Below are 11,544 nucleotides of genomic sequence, written 5' to 3'. Positions count from 1 at the left end.
AGTAACAATAATTAAGAACCGTGAGTTACAGTTATTTCAACATTTAGATTATGATGTCTATACGTCACTTCCTGTCTCGCGCACAACGCTTTTGTTTTTACTTTCGCACAAAGCTACACGAGAGCTATCTGCACTAGCCGTCCCTAATTTAGCAGTGTAAGACTGGAAGGCAGCTACTCATCACCACCCACCGCTAACTCTTGGACTACTCTTTTACCAACAAATATTGGGATGGACCGTCACATTATACGCTCTAACGGCTAGAACGGCGAGCATGTTTGGTGCGACCGGGATTCGAACCCGCAACCCTCGGATTACGAGTCGAACGCCTTAACACACTTAGCCATGCCGAACCGCGAAAACGAACCCACACAAACCAGATAAAAGTTGTAAAGTAATAATATTGTCGAATATTTCCCCAGAATAAGAATTCCTGAAAAGGTAAGCGTCTTAATAAATTCAAACAAAATTATACCAACTAGAAATAAAAATTTATTACTTCAATGCAAAGTCCCTGTAATTTTACACATCTTCTGAAAACTCAAAATACAATTAGAGAAGATGCTTTTATAAGAGGTAGTATCTATATTTTACTTTATTGTACACTTACTTAGAATTTCTTATGCAAATTATACTGAAGATTTGCATTTCTTTCATATATTTTTAATAGTTGCTCACAAAAATATTTCAATGCCATTAGCGCTTAAAATGAAAATTAGAAAAAACAAAATCATTATTAATATTTCTAAATATCAAGTGTAGTATATGAAAAATACGCAATTTTATTATTGTGAAAATTAATAAATTATACGCACGATTTTTTATTTTAAAATGTCTGGCCAGAATTCAGGAATTTCAGTACCTTCAAATTTCTCAATACATTTTCTTTTCAGTCGTTCTCTTTGTTTTTGGGTAAAGTGATTTTTCCAATCACCGACAATACCTTTTCTAACAAAGGTAAATTCCGACTGTGGTTTAAAGTTAATGCTTTTCATGTACTTAAGAACGTGCTTTAGTCCTTCTGGAATGTTTTCGTTATCTATTTCTTCATCACTATGTACTGATCCAAAGAAGCTCCCAAAGTGTTTGTTGGTAGATTTCTTCATGTACTCAACAGAAGTCTGACGAATTATGTTCTCCATCATTTGTTCATCCTTCACTAACATGTCTTCGTACTCTTGACCCAGAAACTTAGCGATTTTAAAACAGCAGCTCTGGTGTCAGCTTTTATTTTCTCATAGACAAGAAAGAGCACATTAGGATCATTTCTGTGTTCATACCAGGACAGAAGATGGTCGAAGTAGTCCCCAAATTCAGTTTCGCCGTTGATGAAAATCTCAAAAAAGTCTTCAAATGTTCCATCAGAGTATTGATATACTGGCAATGTTCTGCTGTGGTGAAAAAGAGAAACGCAGCAGTCGAAGGATTCCTTGTTACGTAGATGTATTTGGCTTGAAGAGAATAAGGCTGCATATTAAACGGAAGGTGAGTTTTGATAGCTCCAGGTCGAGGCATTGTTTCTACAATACCAGTTCCTGTAAGTTCCATAAAAGGACTTAGCCTTTGAAACTCTTCAAAACTCTCTGGTGGTAGCCCTCTTTTTAAAATGTTGATTACAATATGTTGTACCCAAGTTGTTCCACATTTAGGAAAAGTCACAATAAACACATCATTATCCTTTGGTTTATAACGGAGAGAATCTCGAAGGCATTTTGGTGAAAACGCTTTGGGAATTATCAGTCCTTCGATTTCTTGGTAGTCGGGACCCTTAGGCATTGTCTTTTATTTCGAACGAACCTGAGGAATGCATATTGTATTTTTATTAATAAAGGCAAAACGATCAGAATTTTTTTCTGATAAAATATAATAAAACATTTTGAAATCGGTATGTATTCTAGGATTATAAAATTGTTCTTCGTTTTAATGAAGAAACATAATTGTCTGAAATTAAGAACAAAACAACACAATGGGTTATTTGTGCTCTGTCCGCCGGAAGTATCGAAATCTGGTGCCTAGCGTTGTAAGTTCGTGACTTTCTGCTGTGATACTGGCGGTGGGGTAGGGGAAGATTTTAAACATTAGTATTTTAATTATTTCCACGCCTTACATGTTCAATTTTCGACCCATTTACATAACAATAATATCAAGACAAATATTATTTTGCAGCTGAAGCTATTTAATTTTCGAACTCAAAATGCATTTTCTGTTGAACCACTTATTATTCTGTGGAACTTGTTTGTTTTTAGCTTGCACAAAGCTACACGAGAGCTATCTGCGCTAGCCGTCAATATTTTAGCAGTGTGTGAGCAGGGAGGACAAATAGCTAGTTATCACCACCCACCGCCAACTCTTTGGCTACTCTTTTACACGAACTGTCACATTATAACACCCTCATGTTTGAATGGGTGAGCATGATTGATGTGACAAGGATTCGAACCCTTGACTACCTGGCCATCTGTGAAACTTACTCGATTACTCTTAATGGAGATTTGTGCATCAAAGAATAATGCTGACATCTCTTCTTTTGATAATGTATATACGATGTACCATAGCAGTTTATATAATGCCCGTTATTTGCTTTATGCAGTCCCAAACTGTTGGGACTCGATTCGTAATTTGAGGGTGGCGGGTTCGAGTCCCTAACACACCAAACTTGCTTGGCCTTTCAGCCGTAGGGGCATTGTAATTTGATGGTCAATCCCACTATTCATTGGTAAATTGGCGGTGGGTGTTGATGACTAGCTGTCTTCCATCTAGTCTTACACTGCTAAATTAGGACGGCTAACGCAGATAGCCCTGGTTTAGTTTTACGAGAAATTTGAAAACAAACAAACGCCAGCAATAAAATCTGATCGCAAAGAAATAATTGATTCCTATTGCTGGAATTCCCAGTTTCACTGCGATATATCTGCGGACTTTCAACATTAGAATCCGGGTTTCAACACCCGTGGTTGGCAAAGCACAGATAACCCATTTTGCATTTTTGTGTTTAATTACAAACAACATCTAACGTGATTACAACAATTAATTAGAACAGACAAAAAGTTTGAAATTTATTAATCTAGGCTATTGTTTGGGAAACTTTACGGACTATCTTGTTTATACATAATTATTTTAGAGTCGAGTTTCAGACTGTATTTCAATAACTTAACTAAAAATATATTAGGCCTTACCTTACCTTTAACTTTACAGAGAACTTCAATTTCAGTGTTCTTCATACGACGCCTTTTACTCTTATCAACGAGGTCGAACTATCATAAGAACCTGTAAGCATATTTATTCAAGATAAATCACATGATTGGCTTTCCTGATTTATTTTACTACTTGGGCGTAGGCGAAAATGCTATATATCAGCCTCTTCAGTTTCAAGATTTCACTTATCTGTTTCTTTGGCAAGTTTCCAAACGTTCCCCACGTGACAAATTGCTGGGAGAAGCTTTTTGTTTATTAGTTAATCACGTACAGCAAAAGAAAACACATAAAGATATTCCAATTATGGTTTTAATTTTACGTATGCACTCGTCAAATCCTTGGTTGCAACTGATGTTCAAGTTTGTAATTGTTAGTTAAAACGTCATTGCAAAGTAAGAGAAACGTAAAATTTCTGCCTGTGATTGTTAAAACAAACGATGCCGTTTCTTTGAGAAATTCTTCGAGTTTCAGCAAACTTATAAAAGCTAAGATATGTGAACTTGACGAAACAACATATATGTGTGTGTGAACATTTTTCCAAACAACTCTCAGTATTTAGGGATATTGAAACCACAAGTTCTTCCATTAAAGAAATTACTTAAGTCAACATGTGATGGTCTGTATTAAAGCCGTCTGTGTTACAGTAGTTTGAAAATGTTTTTCCTGTTTACTTATGAAAGCTTTTATTGACCATTTCCACGTCACCAGACACGCTCGTTCTTTAAACCAGTGGGGCATTATCACTTGACACAAAATATCATTTTTCTTTTGAAAAGTTTGTTTGTTTGTTTTTGAATTTCACATAAAGCTACTCAAGAACAATCTATGCTAACCGTCCCTAATTTAACAGTGTAAGACAAGAGGGAAGGTAGCTAGTTATCATCACCCACCGCCAACTCTTGGACTACTCTTTTACCCTTTACCAGCGAATTGTGCGACTGGCCGTAAAATTATAACGTTCTCACGGCTGAAAGGGCGAGCATGTTTGGTGCGACCTGGATTCCAACCTGCGACCCTCAGATTACGATTCGCACGTCTTAACATATGGGAAGCCTCAAGGTCCTTGAAATAAAACGAGAATATTGAAAAGACACAAATCGCTTAATTTTATAACTTGAATAACTTCTTCTTTTATCGAGGTAAATTAAGCCGTTACTTAATTAATGCAAATTTTTACGACAGAAATTTTGAAACCATTTGAAAGTGTGAGAAAAAATTAAATATTTAATGCTTGTGTGCACTTTCAAAAAAATAAGAAGGAAATTGTTCAAATTGATCATAATTTATGGAATTGTGAATTTCAGGCCAATATGAATTTCTTAATATCTACAAATAATATTTGTTCTGTATAAATTAACAGCTTTACACACTTTAGATGGTTCGACATGGCCAGGTGGTTAAGGCACTCGACTCGTACTTTGAGGATGGTGGATTCAAATCCCCATCGCACCAAACATGATCGCCCTTTCAGCCGTAGAGACGTTATAAAGTGACGTTATATAGCTGCCTTCCCTCTAGCTGCAGTGCTAAATATTGCCAAGTTTCTAGGGCAGGAAAATTTAGATATGCTTGAAAATGACACTTACGTGTTGAAGAAAATATTATATGAAACAAGTGTAGAATACATGAGAAAACACATCAACGAACAGTTTTGTCACAAATAAAATAAAGCAGAAAAACTGAAACATCAAAATATACGTGTTCATGAAGCAATAAAGTTACTTCAGGAATATGTTGAAGTTGTGAAGGCACCACAACTAATGGTATGTAACTAGGTTTAAAAGGAATCTTAATTACATACAATGCTAATTTCATATTGTTTTTGCTAAACTACATCGTACATTTTAAACTGTAAATCAAGTGTACAAATATATATATTGTACATCAAAATAAAAAACGAGTAATAATATTAATATATCTTCTTTGTTTGTCGTGTGTTGTTGGTTCTCATGCTTTAGTATCAAAAACACGTATAGGGTCACATGCATCACGAAGTATGTGCTAGTAAAATCTAGGAGTAATTTTGAAAAAAATATTGGAGTGAAAAGAAGGTGACTCAGAGTGCACAGTATGAAAGGATATAATTAGGCTTTTACTGCATGATTTACAATAATAAACGAAAAGTAAATTGCATTGAATTGAACAAAAATAAAGTGAAACAGATTTTAATTGAAAAGAACAATAACTTCAGAAACTAAAATGCTTATCAAGTTGGCAAAAGAAAACACAAGAAAAATTTGTTGACAAAATTAAGTCTGACAACTTGCACTATATCTTTAACAAATATCCACAGGGGTTTTTAACACTGAACTGTTTCAAAACCCGCCACAACTCTGAACATTATAAGCCACCTTCAGCAGAGTAGAAAGGGATAGAAAGGTGTCTTGCAAATAAAGAAAAAGTTACTAAATTTATAATATGGTAAGTGATGTATGATGTAGACATTTTCTGATATACACTACGAGGCCACTAAAAGTTGGAGAAAACTACAAGAAAGTGACTGATACTTTCAGAAGATAAATTCACTTTTTGTAAAAAAATATTCAACAATGTGAAAAGCAACTTTTTAAATATTTTAATTTGCACGCTAGAGAGAGCTGTGGGCCATAAAGATGATGCCAAGATGGAATAGTTAAATTATATAAGTCAAGAAATGTCTATAAATTTTGACTTAAGATCTGGCAAAGCAAGGACAGATTGAAATAGCAGATTCGGAAAAACATCTGATAGATAGAGAATTGTTTCTAGCTTGGTGAACCAGCCATTGTATGTAGTGAGGTATTTGGATCTGTGTTAATTATTACACGGTTACTTTGTACTATTTAATGTATTTTCTATTGGTGTCGTTTGCGCACTTAGGATAAAAAAGTTACAAGTATTTAACAGTCCAAAATCATTAAGGAAGAAATAAATAAATTTGTTGTTGTTACGATTATATGATTTATTTTCACCAGAGAATGTGAAAGAACCTGCCATGAAAGAACAAAGTTACAAAAGTATGCAATAAACAAACTTAATAAATTGAAGTAGGAATAGAAAGTATACATATACAATGTTGCCATACATAAAACTGGATAATCTGATCTAATTCAAACTTTCAGATTAAAAAAAAATATATTATTATAATCTTTCAAAATAAATCTCTCTTCCTTTATTAATTGTCACTTTATTTGAACTCGCTTCAACATTTATGGGGTCACTCAGTTTTATTTCTTCTTTTAGCTAACTTCACATGCTATTTGACACAAATGAGGATGCAAAATTCCTTAGAACATTAATGTTAAGCAGTAAGGAAATATGATGACAATAGTTGAGTTAGGATGTTTAAACAATTCAAAGAACTAATTGGATCAGTTCTTCTGAATGATAGTGATATTATCACAATTTTTGCTTTTATTTTAATCTTGTGTAGAAACGATTTTTTTCGAGCTGCAACAGCTAGAAGTCACAAGAAGAATGTTAGAAATTAGAAGAGCCATTCCTGATTTTGAAGTGTAATTACATGGAAGACTCATGGAATTTTTTTCAATTTTATTCGATTTTCCTTTGAGGAATTTATCTAATATGCCAGACTTTCATCAAGGTTATTCAACAATTTTTCAAAATGAACAGTTTAATTACCACAGTAAAGTTTTAACAACACAATTTGACAGCACTACATAAAGATAAAAATCATACGTACTTTATTCATAGCATTATAGAAATCACTTTTCAATACAGAAAGAATTATTTTTATAATATCTTTAATAAACTGTGTAAAATATGGATTTTGAGAACAATCTTCCAGTAAGAAATCATAGGCAAAATTTTAATTGGCTTAAAAAGTAAGGTGTCATTTGTAAATATTACAGTAAAGTTGTAAATGTGTCTTTTATTAACACTTCAGCTTTGTTCCAGTCTAATCTGCATTACAACATTCTTAAAAAATATTAATGAAATATCCTCTAATGAATTTGTAGTCACTGGCGAGTACTTTTACACAAGTCATGCAAGTGAAATTATCCATATCAACAACAAACATTTATTCTTTCCATTTCACTGCATGCAATTTAACTTTTTTTTTTATGATAACTCCCTCAATATTGTTACAACCAGGCCTTTCAGGTTGGCAACAATAATTGTTTTAACAATGCAATGTGATGATTTTGGTCCTGTGGGCAGTCACATATATACACATATATTACTCCTATGATCATTAATTATACTCAGCAACTCTATGGCTGATTTTGATAATGATGGCATTTTCAACAATATACTGAGACCTGAATAGTGGTAGTGGTAAAACAAAATTTATTTGTCAGAATTATGCAAATATGGATTTTGAGAACAATCTTCCAATAAATAATCATAGGTAAGTTTTAAATTGGCTTAAAAAGTAAGGTGTCATGTGTGAAAACTAATTATGCCCTGACTCCTATTAATTTTGTTTTGTTTACTGAACTGTTAATTTGAAAAGGTTAATAGGCTAAAACTAATAAGTCTAACAACAGTGAAATAAACTGTGTAACTTTATCACTATTATTTGACATACTGTTTTAATTTCTTTGCTAGGTGTTGATGTTTAAAACTGTAACATTAACTGTTTTGCACTGCATGTAACATCATTTTTCACACCTTTGTATGTTAGCAAGTTCAGCCTGATGAGTTCTAATATTGAACCAAACAGCTTCACTTGCTATGACAAGTTGTGAAAAAGGTTTAAAATGATATTTTACAAATACCCCTGATTTGATATTGATAATAGAGTAATTTTGAAGAATGAGAAAAAAACCTCCTCCGTTCTGGAGATTTTATCAACACTGTTAAGCATGTCGTTTTTACTGCTTCACTGGCTTTCAGCATTAAAATAATATTTGTTATGAAAAAGTAAGTGGGAATGGCACTCCTGTATGTAGCTTATAGCATTCACACATGCATGTTGAACTGATAATATAATGAACACCTTATATAGGCAACAGAGAGAAAGAGCTATATGCATGCAGATCTTTCAGTAAGAAATAGAAAATTGTATAAACTTATGAGGAAAAGCTGCTGTTTCAACTTCAATTCAACTGTCATGGTTAACAACTCAAAACAGTTGCCTCAGTTGTCACTACCCCCTTCCACTTCAAACTTGTTTTGCTGCCTATCCACTTTTATATTTCAGTCTAGTTATGAACAAGGCAGTTTAATGTATATCTGTAGGTTTTCTCAAGAGTTTCTTGAAAGTACTCATGGCTTCATCACCTGTCATGCCAGTATCATTATTTAATTGATATTATTACTGTTCAACACTGAGAGTAAAAACTTTAAGAAGGAAGATAATAACATATCCATAGGCTGTTGCTAAAAATAACACATTTTTCAAAAGATATTATGGTTCTACAAATGAATATTAACATTTCTGCAATATTTTCATTAATGAACAAAGGAAGTGACAATCTAAGGACAATGTTCTAGCAGACTCCAAAAGTTGATATTCCTGCTCATGGTTGAAGTGTAATTGTATATTATTACTATTGTATACATAGAATTTGGCGATCAACATCTTTGTGTACATACCATATTATTAAACTGTGTAAAAGTACAGTACCAAAAGTAATTCACTCTTCAGTTCATTTTACAACTGATCATGGTGAGCAAATATATTCATCATTAGAATACTGCATTTCTTATAAAAACAAAGAGTATTTGAAATAAAAGAACAGAACTGTTTATGTTGTAGCTGACAGTTACTACTTCTCAGATTCTGGCTGGACATCCTCTTGGACTTGCAACACAAGAAACTGGGTTTCTCACCTGTGGTGACAAGAGCACAGAGCCATTGGATGGCTTTGTGCTTATTTACAAATAAACAAACAATTCTTGTGACTCATGTGATACCTAGGTCATTGCCACAATAGGATAATCCAATAAAAAATCAATGGATGATGTAATCTCAAGGTCTCACCTGACTTGCCAGTGGAAAGGATTATTGTCCACATTTACATAGTATACTGTACTTTTCAGTGATCTTTTCCAAGAGATAGCTTACTTGATGTCGTACGTGAATGATCCAGAAACTCATTCAGTAGCTCAGACACTTATGGTCACAATGTCCTTTCAGCCTATTTATCGAATTACTAGAACTCATCCTCATTTAATCTAACAGTTGATATTCAAGACTTTACATTAACTAATACTAGCCATCTTAACTGTGTAGTAATCGAGTACTGTTATCGAATCTTCTTTAGGTGGTTTGTCAGTAAAAATTGAGTTTAACAGCTTGGAGAGTAAGATTCATTGTGCCTTTTCAAATCCATTAACGTTGTAAATAACAAGTCATCCTCATTTTGTAATAAGCAAGCATTTCACCATGAAATACCACTTTATAGTTCAGAGAGCTAGGAATGTCTTATGCTTTCAGTCATTTAATCTTAAAACAAATGATCGTCATAAATGCTTGCTTAGTTATTGAATCACAATTACATTGATCACAGTGCTATTATCAGGATCTTGGCAACTAGCTTACACCTTCCCTTCAGGAGATAGCTAAAGAGATGCGTCTCTGTCTTTCTCGTCATTATATAATTTTAGAAGAGACAAAACAGTTTTTCCACTATCCTGACTTATCAGGTCTCAACATTTTACTCTTGATCTAACCAGAACGAATAAGGTTATTCAGTATGAGCTTGTCAACATGTTACTACTGTAACCCATCATTTGATGGACCAAGTTGCTTTCATAGTGTTGGTAATGTGGTATGTAAGCATAACATGCATTTTATATCTTCTAATTTATTACTGTATTAAGTGAACCTAGATAGTAATCTGGTAAGTGAGTAAGAAAACTGTTGATTTAATTCTACTTACTTTTATTCTGTGTTCTTTTAATGCAGTGGCATTAGATCTGCTCGTGAGAGATATGGCTGTAATTTGTTTTAGAACCTACAGAACAGTTTCCTCAAATAACAGGTAAACTAATACCTCAAAGTTTTAAACTTTCTTATGTTTTATGAGAATGATCAGTTGTCAACATTTTATTTCAGGTAAATTAAGTATTACATGTTCACAAAGTAATATTCAGATTAATTTTCATCGTATCGTGAAATAAAGTGTTTCAGTATGCTCAAATCTTTGTATATTGTCTTTCGTTGATTACTTAATTAAACTGGAGGCAAATATGATTCATCTTCACAACACGGCATCTATTGATCCCCTATTATACTGTAATACTCAAGCAGGAATTAGAGACACAAAGAATACAAAATTGAATTGATGTCAGACCAAATACTTCTTACTTTAACCATTAATGTATTTCATGGACCTGTCAATATATAATAAAATGTACAATAATCAGTAGTGAAGAACTACAATTAGTCATTTAAAAGTTTCCAGTTTATTAGTTTTCACTTTACCCCAGATTTTGCATAATTTATATCAAAATTAAGATGTAAAAAGATTACAGGATTTGATATCAATTAGATATCAAGTACTAACTATTATTTGTAATAATTTTCTAGTTAGATTCGTCCTTTAAATAGGTTATTGTTATCGGTGTCTTTTAGTGCTAAGCTGCACAATGTGTTATCTGCACTTTGCCCACTGCGGAAAATTGAACCCCAACATCGTAAAGTCTGGAAATCTGTCGCTATCTCCCTGGCCTTAATTTAGTTGTGGGCCAGATAACCAATGTATATTAAGTTAAAACTGAGGTTTGTTTTGTTTGAATTTCTTTTTGAGCAATTCAGGGGATAACTGACCTGTACGAACCTAATATAAAAGTGAAAGACGAGAGGGAAGACAACTACTGTGCGCTACCTACCGCCTATTCGTAGGTGACTGTAATGGGATAGTGGGATTTGATCACAATTTTCATAATTCACTCACAGCCCAAAAGTGTGAAGCACGAATCATGGAATCTTGGATCCACTGGGCCACGTTGGGCCTTACAACAAAAGAGCATTTATCATGAAAGGTATGCTTAATATTTTTTATTCGCAATAGAACGAGTGTTTATACAAAACACTATTTTTAGTAATTTAAATATTATTAATTCATTGTGCAGCTTTGTGCGACATTCAAAAACAAACAAACATATCTTATTCCAGCACCTAAAGCTTTGAGATAATAATTAGCGTAAAAATAAGAATATTATGTGCAACTTATTCAAATTGATTTTCAATAGAAAAAAACAACCGTTTTATAATCAAAACCATTTACTAAACGTATTTTGAATAAAGATATGGAATTTGGTCATTTTCTTGACACTTGCATAATTTATATTAAAATTAAGATGTAGTAGAAAATGACCAGTTTTCAAAAATATAACATGCCTTACTCAAATTAGTGCCCTCGCTAGTACAGCGGTAAATCTATGGATTTACAACGCTAA

At 33.2% G+C, this 11,544-nt stretch overlaps 1 pseudogene across 1 annotated transcript; it reads right to left on the bottom strand.

Annotated features, from left to right (window-relative positions):
• Positions 1-469: 469 nt before the first annotated feature.
• Positions 470-3,464, bottom strand: LOC143229918 (sulfotransferase ssu-1-like; annotated as a pseudogene). Its single transcript, XR_013016127.1, has 2 exons — positions 3,174-3,464; positions 470-1,797 (listed from the first exon to the last, which is right to left on the bottom strand). The product of XR_013016127.1 is annotated as a sulfotransferase ssu-1-like (transcript).
• Positions 3,465-11,544: the final 8,080 nt, after the last annotated feature.

This window comes from Tachypleus tridentatus, chromosome 10 (genome assembly GCF_004210375.1).
Source record: "Tachypleus tridentatus isolate NWPU-2018 chromosome 10, ASM421037v1, whole genome shotgun sequence".
NCBI lineage: Eukaryota > Metazoa > Arthropoda > Merostomata > Xiphosura > Limulidae > Tachypleus > Tachypleus tridentatus.
Note: the sequence above shows the minus strand (reverse complement) of the source record. Positions and strands in the feature narration are given on the sequence as shown.